Genomic DNA, 13,164 nt, shown 5'->3' with positions numbered 1-13,164 from the left:
TCGTCGCCCGAAGGAAGCATATACAGGGTAAAAATTGGTCTAAGCACAGAACCTTGTGGGACTCAGTGAATAACATTGTTGGTATTCTTTAAAAGCACAAGCGGTGCACATCGCTACTTCTCATTGTTTATCAATAAACTGGTTCCTCATTTCTACTTTCCTGTTTGGACTGTCTGTTCTGTTACAGAAGGCCAGACCGCCACCGCCGATACGAGTTCTCCCGATCCATTTCAGGATCTTGTAGATGCACTCAAGCGCACACTTTCCGGACCTACTGCCGCACCACCGCCCCTCATTCACCACCAGTGGCCTCCAGTCCCATGGCCAACCCGGCGCCCTACTCTGGTTTGTCGGAAGACTGCGATGGATTCCTTCCGCAGTGTCCGGTGGCCATCGAGATGCAAGCGCTCCATTGAGCTCGTATCCTCTGGAATCAAAAGTCCGACGCTCCACAGTCTGAGTAACTTCACCACTTACTTCCGTGAAGTTTTTGGAATTCCAAATGGCGATTCTACCGCCAGTGAACAGTTGTAGCATTTTCGCCAAGTGAAAGTGTCCGTCTCGGATTACAACATCAAGTTCTGGACTCTAGAGGCGACCTGTGGATGGAATGAGTACTCGCTCATCCCCACATATCCTTAGGTCACTTATAAAGAGAAGGATCGAACGAACGCATCAGAGGCACGTGTTCAAAAATTGGAAGCCTGGATGGGGACGTCTGGAAGAATTCAGCCAAACAACTTCTCTCGTTCTGGTAGATCCTCATCTACGACTGCATCTCGCTGCAGACGATGATTTCATGGGTATTGAGCGGTTTATGCAGCTCGCCATTCGTACTGATTGTCGTATACAGCCCTGCATCGAAGATCTGCACGACTAGCCATCACACTTTCTACCCCGCCAACCAGAGAATACCAGCACTCGAGAACCAGTCCCCATGCAAGATAACACCCACCTCACATTTGTGGAGCGACAGAGGAGGCTGACTCAGGGTCTATGCATGTAGTGTGGTGGACACTTTGTCTCAGCAGGCCCAGAGTGTTATCCATTCCTCCCTGGTCAATATCAAACCACTCACCACTGAAGTCATCCTTATCACTTCCCGCATCTCCTCTCTCCAGTACACGCCTTCCTTGACTCAGGGACGCAGGAACATTTATTTCTGACTCCCTCTGCCGCCAGCTCAACCTCCAGAAAAGGCCCACTGAAACCTAGTACCAAGTAATCTCGGTAACTGGCAAACCACTCAATTAAAAGAACGTCCGTTTCTCTGTGGGACCTATCCACCTACAAGTTGGACTGCTTCATTCTGAATCATCACTCTACTGGTTCTGGAGAACTCCACCGCTGGTATCATCCTAGGGCGCCCATGGTTCATACAACACAATCCCACCATCTCCTGGGTAATGGGAGAGATTCTGAAGTGGGGCAATAGCTGCTTTCCGGGGTGCTACCAACATCTTCCTCACATTCCGATCAACTCCACGTCCATCGAGAGCCCTCTGGAACAGCAGTCTATTGACATTCCGACCTGTTACGCCCCCTTCAGTGAGGTCTTCTATCCAAAACGGGCGTCATCATTACCCCCACATTGGCCATGGGACCGTGCCATCAACCTCCTTCCAGATGAGCCAGTGCCCCACAGTGAAATCTACCCACTATCACTTCCAGAGCAGAAGGCCATGGAGGAGTACGTGGAAGAGGCCCTCCAGCAAGGTTACATCTGCCCTTCCACCTCCCCTGCTGCTTCAAGTGTTTTCTTTGTGGCTAAAAAGAATGGAGGCTTGCGGCCCTGCATCGATTACCGCGCCCTCAACAAGATAACAGTTATGTTTAGATACCCACTCCCTCTCGTCCCAGCAGCCCTGGAACAACTTTGTGGCGCAACCGTGTTCACTAAGTTGGACCTCTGCAGCGCGTATTATCTTGTCCGGATATGTGAGGGGGACGAGTGGAAGACTGCCTTTGTAACCCCAACTGGCCATTATGAATATTTGGTCATGCCTTATGGCCCGGTAAATGCCCCCTCCGTATTCCAGGACATTATGCACGAGTTACTCCGTGAATTCCTCCATCATATTGTGATCGTCTATATAGATGACATTCTGATATATTCCGGGAGCCTGGCAGAGCATCGCCACCTTGCTGCGTAGGTCCTCCAATGTCTCCGTTGTGATGCCCCACACACATAATGAGTGTGTGGATGGTGCCTACCTAACTGTCTCCCTACAGGTGAGCCTGGGTGGGGCATTGTCCTGATGGCTAATGGAGAGCACCTGGGCCCGGTGTCTCTCCTGAGGTCTATATATGCCAGGCTCCTGCCAGTTGGAGGGGGGGACTCGAGAGGAGGCAGCCCCGGCCTTCGCTCCGGCAGTATTCTCCATGCGTTTTCAGTTGTGTTGAATTATTCTCTTCATGCATACACGCACCACACCATTTTGTCACACATCCACACTTACAACACTGACTTACTGATTACCCACCTCATAGGATCCTTATGGCTTTTGGATATGTGATTTCAGTTTATTATTGAAGTTCTTTCTGTTAGGGTTATAATTTAATAAACATGTATTCCTTTCATCTTATAAACTGTCTCCTGCTCCTGATCTTTTGGCATAGCTTGAGCCAGCTATGACAAATGGGGGCTCGTCCAGAATCAGTGAGTATCACATTTTCAAGTTTTGAATTTCGGTTAAGCCATGTGATGCTGTTCAAAAGATTCAAATTGTTTGGCGTTGCGTGCGGGTTTCCGTTGCCGTTATTATAACTTAGACTTTTCATTGGTTGAGTTAATTGGATGGATCAATTAAGTTTGATGACACATCGATGTTAAGTTATTGAGTATTTAAATAAGTACGGGAGCTACTCTTTGTCCCAGGTCAGGCAGAGCCACGTTAGTTTTTTAAACTTTCGTGGATATATATATTTTTTTTGATAGTGTTGGGGGAACGCAGTAGTAGCAGTTGTCTCGGGAGCACAGTACGTGGCTGACAGCGTGATGTTTAAAAGTTGTGTTGTCCCCAGCGTATAGTCAGTGCATAATTACCCCTGCCGAACCCCATGAAGAGCTAGGGTTGAGTTAGTGAATATTTGGTTAGGCAGATAGGGGACACTCCTTTGTTTAAAGTTGCATCGGTGTGTCAAAGCGGTGTCCAATTATCCAACCAATTAATGATGGCTCATATTGATGAGTTTGTGGCATCACCATCAGTTGATCTTTTAAATAACAGTACAAAGGATCAGTTGCTGGAAATCGCGGACCATTACCACATTGACATTGGGGACAGGAGACGTAAATTACCAACACTAAAGATGATTTTAGTTGCTAATTTGGAAGAATTAAATGTTTTGCCGTCCCTGGAGGAAACGCCGGGAGGTGGGGTGGCTGCTGCGGAGCCATTAAGCCTACCTATTAAAGGTGTAAAAACAAATCCAGGGTTAACATTTGACCAACAGAAAGAGCTTATGCTTATTACATTGGAGATGGATAGGGTAAGGTATCAAACTGAAATGGAGCGAGAGAAAGTTGTGCTAGAAAAAGAGAGACTTGAAAATGAAAAACTGAATATTAAGTTGCAGAGAGAGAAATTAGAACTCGTGAAAGTGGGAAAAATGGATCAGAGGTTCTTGGGTGGTGAAGGTGGAGCTTCAAATTCAGAGAACAAGCATTTTGATTTGGTGGGAAATTTGCGCTTGATACCAAAGTTCAATGAGAGAGAGCCGGAAACGTTTTTTTCATTGTTCGAACGATTGGCCTGATGCTGATCGGACTGTCATGCTGCAATGCGTCCTTACTGGGAAGGCGCAAGAGGCTTATTCAGCGTTATCGGTAACTGATAGTTTAAGTTATACCACCGTTAAAGCTGCTGTTCTTAAAATGTATGAAATGGTGCCCGAGAGCTACCGTCAGCGTTTTAGAGATAGCAGAAAAGACCTAAAACAAACGTACTTGGAGTTTTCACGGGACTTGGTGCTCAACTTTAACCGTTGGCGAGGCGCTGCAGGTGGAACGACATATGAGACGTTATGTGACTTGGTGCTGTTAGAACAGTTTAAAAACGCTATTCCACATCGCATAGCAATGTTTCTCACTGAACAGCAGGTTAAAACTGTGGGGGAGGCGGCCGCCTTGGCTGATCAAGATGCTTTGACTCACCGAGATTGGGTACAGCGAGGTGCGCAAAATACGCACCGGGGGGACACTGCACCAAGCCAATATAGTGCACCCAGCTATAACAATAACGCACCATTCACCAGTAGGGTTAAAACGGAGGATGAGAAAGGTTGGGCTGCTCGTGACAGGGGAAAAACGTGTCATTTCTGTGGGAAGAAAGGTCATATCAAAACTGATTGTTATGCACTCCAACAGAGAAATAAAAAAAACGTGAAATCGGCAGCATTTGTGGCACCTGCTGTGGCTGATGTCGGTTCTGGGGGTCCGTTACAGGTGAGCGATAGTAGTCTTGGTGGGGTAGATGTGGCTTACCGACCATTTGTGGAGAGGGGCTTTGTCTCTCTTGTCGGGTCCGGAGAAAAGGTGCCTGTGAACATCCTGCGAGACACTGCGGCGTTGGGCACATATGTTCTGCAGTCTATTCTGCCGTTTTCATCTAAATCAGCGACGAGGGATGCTATGTTGAGCCGTGGGATGGGCATGTCCATAATCTCTTCTCCTACACACAAAATTGAGCTAAACTGTGGCTTGGTCCATGGTGAGGTGGAGGTGGCATTGCGCAAGGAGTTTCCGATGGCGGGCATTGATGTACTCCTGGGAAATATGCATGCTGGTGGCCTCGTGTGGGCTAATGTGCCCCCAGCACCACTGGTGAGTCCTTGGCCAGTTGTCGGCAATGGTCCAGATGAGAGCGAGCGGGATTTTCCGCAGGTTTTTGCGGCAGCGGCTGTGACGCGCGCCAGGGCTCGTGAAATTGAGCGTAATGAAGTTGATACAGGTTCAAAATTTTCTTGGTCTGATGTGCCTATTTCTGTGTCGCGGGAAGAGCTGGTTGCAGAGCAGCTCTCCGATCCATCCATCAACAGCCTGTTTGAAGGAATTCTGACAGGTAGTGAGGTGCAGGATAGTGCTAATGGGTACTTTCTTGATAATGGGTTGCTGGTGAGGAAGTGGGTGCCTTGCGGAGATTATGGGGTGGGGGAACCGGTGTTTCAGGTGGTGGTGCCAGCTAAATACAGGGATTTGGTTTTGAAACTTTCACATGACCAGTCAGGGCATTTAGGCGTAAGGAAAACATACTACTGCATTTTGCAATATTTTTTTTGGCCTAGGCTAAGACGGGATGTTGCAGCATATATTAAAACGTGTCACATCTGTCAAATGACGGGTAAACCAAATCAAGCGATTAAGCCTGCCCCATTACACCCCATACCTGCTATCGGACAGCCATTTGAACATATCATAATTGATTGTGTTGGTCCTCTTCCTCCATCGGCGTCTGGTGCTAAGTATCTGCTAACTGTGATGTGCCAGGCGACTAGGTATCCTTCTGCCTATCCGTTGCGTTCCATTACAACTAGAGCTGTGGTTAAAGCTCTGTCACAGTTCATCTCCATATTTGGCATTCCGCGGGTTCTCCAGAGCGAAAGGGGTCCAAATTTCACTTCTCACATGTTTGCCCAGATTTTGAAACAACTCCGGGTAAGACATGCTAAGTCCTCGGCGTATCATGCTCAAAGTCGGGGCGCTAGAGAGGTTTCACCAGACCTTGAAATCATTGCTGCGGGCATATTGTACAGAGTTGGGAAAAGATTGGGGGGATGGCTTGCCATGGTTAATGCTGGTTGCTCGTGAAGTAGTGCAGGAGAGTACCGGGTTTAGTCCAAATCAGTTGGTCTTTGGTCATTTAGTTCGTGGGCCGCTTGCACTGCTTCATGACAATTTTAAGGCGCCCGACCCTCCCAAAAATCTGATTGACTTTGTCAATGGGTTCAGGCAGAAGTTGTATGTGGCGGGTTCAATGGCTAAAGAGAACCTGGCAAGTGCTCAAGTGAAAATGAAGCGCTCTTATGATCAGCGGGCTGAACGAAGGGACTTCAGTCCGGGTGATCAGGTTCTGGCTCTTTTGCCAATTATCAACTCACCATTTCAAGCAAAGTTTACAGGTCCACATACTGTGGTTGAGAAACTTTCAGATGAAAATTATCTCATTGCAACTCCTAACCGTCGTAAACCTTCTCAGTTATTTCATGTGAACCTGTTAAAGCCATACTATGGTTGTGAGTCTGAGGAAATTCTGCCTGTGTGTTTAGCAGCCAGCATGGGTCCTGTCTCTAAAGTGGTTGGTGAGGGCAAGGACACCACCACATTTGATGACACATTGGTGTATGGGCGGTTGAAAAACACTGAGACCCTGGGCAGGTTAGATAACCTGTTGTGTCATCTCTCCATGTCGCAACGCATAGAGTTGGTTGATTTGATTGCGGAATTCCCAACCTTATTTAGTGATGCACCTTCGCAAACTCATCTCATAGAGCATGATATTGCATTGACTGATTCAAAACCCATTCGTCAGCGTTTTTATCGGGTCTCTGTAGACAAACAGCGGGTTTTGAATGCCGAGTGCCGATATATGTTGGAGAATGGTATTGCGGAGCCGACAATATCTAGCTGGGCTTCGCCATGCATTTTGGTTCCTAAGCCCGATGGGTCGTTTCGTTTCTGTACAGATTTTCGGAAAGTTAACAACGTGACACGACCAGATGCCTTTCCGTTGCCTAGAATGGATGATTGTATTGATCAGGTTGGGTCGGCCAGATTTGTCAGCAAGTTTGATTTGTTGAAAGGATATTGGCAAGTCCCGCTTTCAAAGAGAGCTCGTGAGATTGCATCATTTATTATTCCATCTGGTCTTTATTCGTATAAAGTTATGCCATTTGGGTTGAGAAATGCACCGGCAACATTTCAACGCCTCATGAATAGGGTCGTGGGTGACCTGGAGGGCGTGGCCGTTTATTTGGATGATTGTGTAGTTTTCAGTGACACCTGGGAGTGTCACATTGCTCGTGTGCGTGCTCTCTTTCAGCGGTTGGCTGAAGCGCGGTTGACAGTGAATCTGGCAAAATGTGAATTTGCTCGTGCAACAGTCACATACCTTGGCCATGTGGTCGGTCAGGGTGAGGTCCGGCCGGTACAGGCAAAGGTCGCTGCTGTGGAGTCTTACCCTCCTCCTACTACTAAGAGGGAACTTATGCGCTTCTTGGGGTTAATTGGATACTATAGAAGTTTCTGCAAAAACTTTTTGTCTGTTGTCTGTCCTCTTACTGATCTTCTAAAGGACAAGGTCAAGTTTGTCTGGTCCTCCCGCTGTCAGCAAGCGTTCCAAAATGCTAAGATCTTGTTGTGTTCTGCTCCAGTGTTGGCAGCTCCTCGCATGGATCGACAGTTCAAGCTGCAGGTTGATGCGAGTCACTTTGGAGCAGGTGCAGTACTGTTGCAGGCTGACGGTGGAGGGGTGGACAGGCCGGTCTGTTTTTTTTCCAAAAAGTTTAATAAGCATCAGCTTAATTATTCTGTGATTGAGAAGGAAGCATTGGCACTGGTGTGGGCTTTGGGGCATTTTAGTGTGTATGTTGGGTCTGGGGTACCAGTTATAGTTTATACAGATCACAACCCACTTACATTTCTCAACTCACTTAACTGTCCGAACCAAAGGCTTATTAGGTGGTCTTTGCTTCTGCAGTCCTTTGCTCTGGATATCAGGCACATTAAAGGGAGGGATAATGTGGTGGCAGATGCATTGTCTCGTGCTCCTGTTTAGAGCCCTATCTAATCTCTGATGTTCTTTTGTTTGTTTGTTTGTTTTTTGTAGAGACTGGCGGTGTGGCCCCTGGCCTGTTCTTCTCCTGACAGCCTTATTGCTAGCTGAAACATCAGGATCCAGCTGTCAAGGGGGGAGGAGAGTCCAGGTGGTGCAGGGCTAAGAGTGGTTACACTCTGAGGGTTAAACTTCTAGGAACGTCTAAAAGTATTTTAAGATTTAGTTAAAACTTAGTATGAGGTAATGTTAACATTGTAAATTTGATGGATGTGCACTTAATTGGTTATTTTTTAATTTTATGTTAATAGAAGTGATCACTCCGGTATTTTTGTTAGTATTGAGTGGGGAACTGTGGTTCGTAGTGAGACCACGACTTTAAGGGGGGGGGGTGTGATGCCCCACACACATAATGAGTGTGTGGATGGTGCCTACCTAACTGTCTCCCTACAGGTGAGCCTGGGTGGGGCATTGTCCTGATGGCTAATGGAGAGCACCTGGGCCCGGTGTCTCTCCTGAGGTCTATATATGCCAGGCTCCTGCCAGTTGGAGGGGGGGACTCGAGAGGAGGCAGCCCCGGCCTTCGCTCCGGCAGTATTCTCCATGCGTTTTCAGTTGTGTTGAATTATTCTCTTCATGCATACACGCACCACACCATTTTGTCACACATCCACACTTACAACACTGACTTACTGATTACCCACCTCATAGGATCCTTATGGCTTTTGGATATGTGATTTCAGTTTATTATTGAAGTTCTTTCTGTTAGGGTTATAATTTAATAAACATGTATTCCTTTCATCTTATAAACTGTCTCCTGCTCCTGATGTTTTGGCATAGCTTGAGCCAGCTATGACACCGTGAAAATCAGCTCTTTCTTAAACCCGAGAAATGCTCATTCCATCAGTCTACCACCCAATTTCTCGGCTACAACATTAGTGAACACAGCATCCAGATGGACGAGGGGAAGGTGGAAGCTGTTCAAAACTGGCCAATCCCTTCAACAATCAAAGAACTTCAGCGTTTCCTAAGATATTCAAATTTCTACCGCCGGTTCATTCACAACTACAGTTCCATCACCTCCCCGTTAACCAATCTTCTCAAGAACAAACCCAAGTCTCTGTCCTGGTCACCAGCAGCCGCTCCTAGTCCACCCAGATCCGAATAAACCATTCATGGCTAAACTTGACGCCTCGACCACCGGAGTAGGAGCGGTATTATCTCAGCAGCAAGGGACTCCACCTCGTCTCTACCCACGCGCCTTCTTCAAGAAATTATCCCCGGCAGAGATGAATTACGACATCGGTAACCGGGAACTACCTGCCATTAAGCTTGCATTGGAGGAATGGAGACACTGGTTGGAGGGAGCTAAGGAAAGTTTCACGGTGCTCACCGACCACAAAAATCTCAACCCCAAAACGACTCAACCCCAGACAGGCAAGATGGGCTTTATTTTTTACGTGTTTCCATTTCACAATCTCCTATCGTCCCAGTACAAAGAATTGTAAGGCAGATGCTCTATCCTGTAGCTATACCATTGAATTGAAAAACGAAGAACCTGAGCCCATCTTGTCTCAAAGGATCTTCGTATGCCCCATCCAGTGGTCCCTCGATCAACAAATGTCCTCCAGTGTTTTCAAACCATCTCCGCCGGGGTCTCCTCCCGACCAATCAATCTCTCTCACTCGGCACATACATCTGTGGGCACTGGCTATCCAGGGGCCAACCGCACCCTCTCACTGCTACAAGACCGCTTCTGGTGGGCTAATATGACCAGTGACGTGAGAAGGTTCGTACAAGGTCATGACTGCGCCATCTCCAAGAGCCTGCGCCACCTTCCATCCAGCAAGCTTCTTCCGTTGCCCGTTTTTCAATGACCCTGGTCACACCTGGGAGTAGATTTTGCCACAGACCTACCTCCATCAGACGGTAATACCTTCATCATCGTAATAGTTGACAGATTCTCAAAAATCTTGCTGTCTATTCCCCCTAAAGGGCTTACCCACAGAAATGTCTCTGCTGCAGGACAAACTCTCTCAGCTGCACGTGCCCGACTCCACCTGCAAGTGGATCACTGACTTCCTGTCCAACAGGGAGCAGCACGTGAAGCTTGGGAAACACGTCTCTGCCTCTCGGTCCATCAGCACCGGTTCCCCCCAAGGCTGCGTTCTTTCCCCTCTGCTCTTCTCCCTGTACACAAACAACTGCACCTCCAGTTACCAGTCCGTCAAGCTCCTGAAGTTTGCTGATGACACCACCCTCATTGGACTGATCACTGGTGGGGACGAGTCCACCTACAGGTGGGAACCCTCTGACGCCCCCCCTGTCGACTATTGGTTCCGAGAGAGTGAGAGGGTCTGGGACGACGCACACCATCATCCGCAGACAGAGGACCCAGGCAGACACTCTGAGGGCGGAACCACCTACCTTTCAGCCAGGACAGAAGGTCTGCCTATCCACACGGGACATCAAGCTGCGCCTGCCCTGCAAGAAGCTGAGTCCCAGATACGTTGGTCCCATCATTATCATCCGACAGATCAACCCTCGCTTGGAGTATCTTGTGGACTGGGAGAGTTATGGACCAGAGGAGCGTTCCTGGACTCCAAGAGATGACATCCTAGACCAGGGGCGGATGGTGTATAGGGGCGATTTGGGCAACGCCCCACCAACTGGGAGAATGAGGGGGGGGGTTTAACAAATTCTATCACAGCAAAAGTAGTTTTCAGTGTTCTAGACATATCATCTGTCATTGTCCAATCAGATTCGTCAGATTCAGGTCACCTTTCAAATGGTCTCGCGCGCCCGCCGCGAGTCCCGCCGCGAGTCCCGCCGCGAGTCCCGCCTCTCTCGGGGCCAATTCATTGATGTGGAAAATTGTCCAAGCATTCTCCTGTTGACTCTCATGTCAAAACTTTTTTTTCGAAAATTGCGTTTTCAATGAGGATTTGGGGCTCGCACTTACGCGCTTGCGTCATACGTAACTGAGCAAAGAGAGCAAGGGGGGTGGGGATATTACCAACACCAGTGTTGTGCCTGAACGCGTTCATTGAACCATGAACTCGTTCATATTTTGGGGTGAACGTCAACTGATTGTACTGTATTAATGCCCGATGAACGTTACTGTGAACTCGTTCATTCTGATGTCTATGAACGGCACATTCTTTCAGGTTAACATCGTTCAATAGGGTGCCAGATTTCTATAGAAAACACACCGTAAACCCACCTTAATAAGTAGCGGAAAAATCACCCAATCTGGCCACACCAGCCACCAGTGTCGCACTGCCGCTTACGTCATCAAAAAAAAAAAGAAATCCATGGAGGCGACAGCTGCGTGTAGTAAAGAGGCGGCGTATAATAATTTCAAGAGTTTTATGAAGTGACTGACAAGGTCGGTGAGGATGGGAGGAATCTGACCTTTCTTTGCAAACATTTGCACCTTAATGATAACTGTCGTGTTTTTATTCCTTATTTAAAAAGACCATTCAAGCAGCATGTGTTTGAAAATGTACTGTAGGGGTGAACGCTGCAGCTGCAGCTAGTGTGGAGTGAATGGACAGCAACATTAAAGCAACAATGGGGAAATGCTGTCCCCTCAATGCTAATGTAAACCCTGGTTGGATAAGGATTCAAAATTGGATATGAAGATTAAATCTCATGCATAGCTTCAGTGTTAAAACTGATAAAATAATTGCTGTCTGTGGTTCTATATGGGCTGTGGCAATAATTTTGAAAAATAATACTTACATATAGCAACATATGGAAAAAAAGAACTGAACTAGAAGTTTGAACTATGAACTGAACTCGTTCATTTTAAAATGTGTGAACTGAACTTTGAACTAGTTCATGTAGAAAGTGAACTTTCCCAACACTGACCAACACAATAGATTGGCCGTAACACACTCACCCATTTTAGAATCACATTCTGTTAACTTCTCTTTAAATCCCAATTTCTATTGATGTATTTGCACTTACTCTTACTAAATTCTACAAGACATTAATTTAAAACTTTTTCCTTGGCCCCATTTGCCTTTGTAAGAAAATGTTCTATTTTGTCTTTATTATTTTGTCAGAATGCACCAGAATGCTTCGTTTGTATGTGAAAAAAAAACTTTACTTTGCCCCCCCTACAATAAAATTCACCAGTCGCCACTGTCGTAGACCCAACTCTCCTTTCCGCTTTCCACGATTCTCACCCAGATTGTCCAGCACCCCGAGGAAGAGGCTGGCCACCATGACGTCGGGGCCGTGGGGGGGGGGGGGGGTACTGTCAGGGATCAGCCAGGCTCCACCACCACCCAATCACTGAGATCGCTATCACCTGAATATTAATTAATCACCAGCACCTGCACCCCATTACCACAAACACATAATAGCACACACCTCACGCTGGCACTTTCTTTGCTGTCTGGTCTCGTAAATGAGTAGGACTCACAAAGCTTCATCGCTGCCCTTTTAAGCATATCTCTACAGAGTATCACCGCAGAAGTTTGAGTCTTCTGTGTCTCCTGTTTCTCCCGGTTCGTCAACCCCCTTCGTCTTGATCATCGCAGCCTGAGGATATCTCTCTCTCCCAACACTGGTGTGTGCTTCATCCCCCACGGCTTCTTCCAAAATCGGCATGGACTGTCAGTATCCACGGTTCCACATCCTTCATTATTTACCATCCACTACGGTGCCCATCGCAACTTCTCATTGTTAATCAATATACTGGTTCCTCATTTCGACTTTCCTGTTTGGAGTGTCTGTTCCGTTACCCCTGGGGCCCTGTACACTATTTTCAAAGAGAACCAGCTGTATTATTTTCCAGGTTGGTTGCGAAAGACTGAAAATGTCTCCGGTTACGAATGTAACCTGAGTTCCCTGAAGGGAACGAGACGCTGCGTGGAAACGCTGTGAGAACGCTGTGAGAACGCCTCTGCGTGACCGCGTCATGAAGCACGTGTGAAATCTAACCAATGGCGAGCTGGTACGTCATAGGCGGGCGACGCCAGGACCAGGAAGCTATAAAGGGACCCGAAGGGCAGGACCATTCATCTCTGAACGGCCGAATCAAGTGCCACGGGCAAGCCGGGAGTATGGTATCGACAAGCAGCGTCTCGTTCCCTTCAGGGAACTAAGGTTACATTCGTAACCGGAGACGTTCCCTCTCAGGGAACTCGAGCTGGGTGGAAACGCTGTGGGAACGCCAATACCCACTCCGCCATACGAGCATGTGACCGTAGTGTGAAGTCAGCGCGCACACTCAGACGAGAGCACCTGTGCTCAAGGCGTGGAGTTAAGGTCTAGACGATAAAACCTCACGAAACGTGTGGGGAAAGGACCAGCCTGCCGCCATACAAATGCCGTGCAGCGATACTTTACCCGACAAGAGGGCTTTAGAAGCCGCCATACC

The sequence above is a fragment of the Pungitius pungitius genome, chromosome 17 (genome assembly GCF_949316345.1).
Source record: "Pungitius pungitius chromosome 17, fPunPun2.1, whole genome shotgun sequence".
Taxonomy (NCBI): Eukaryota; Metazoa; Chordata; class Actinopteri; order Perciformes; family Gasterosteidae; genus Pungitius; species Pungitius pungitius.
The sequence above is the reverse complement of the archived record's forward strand: the minus strand, read 5'-3'. Positions refer to the sequence as shown.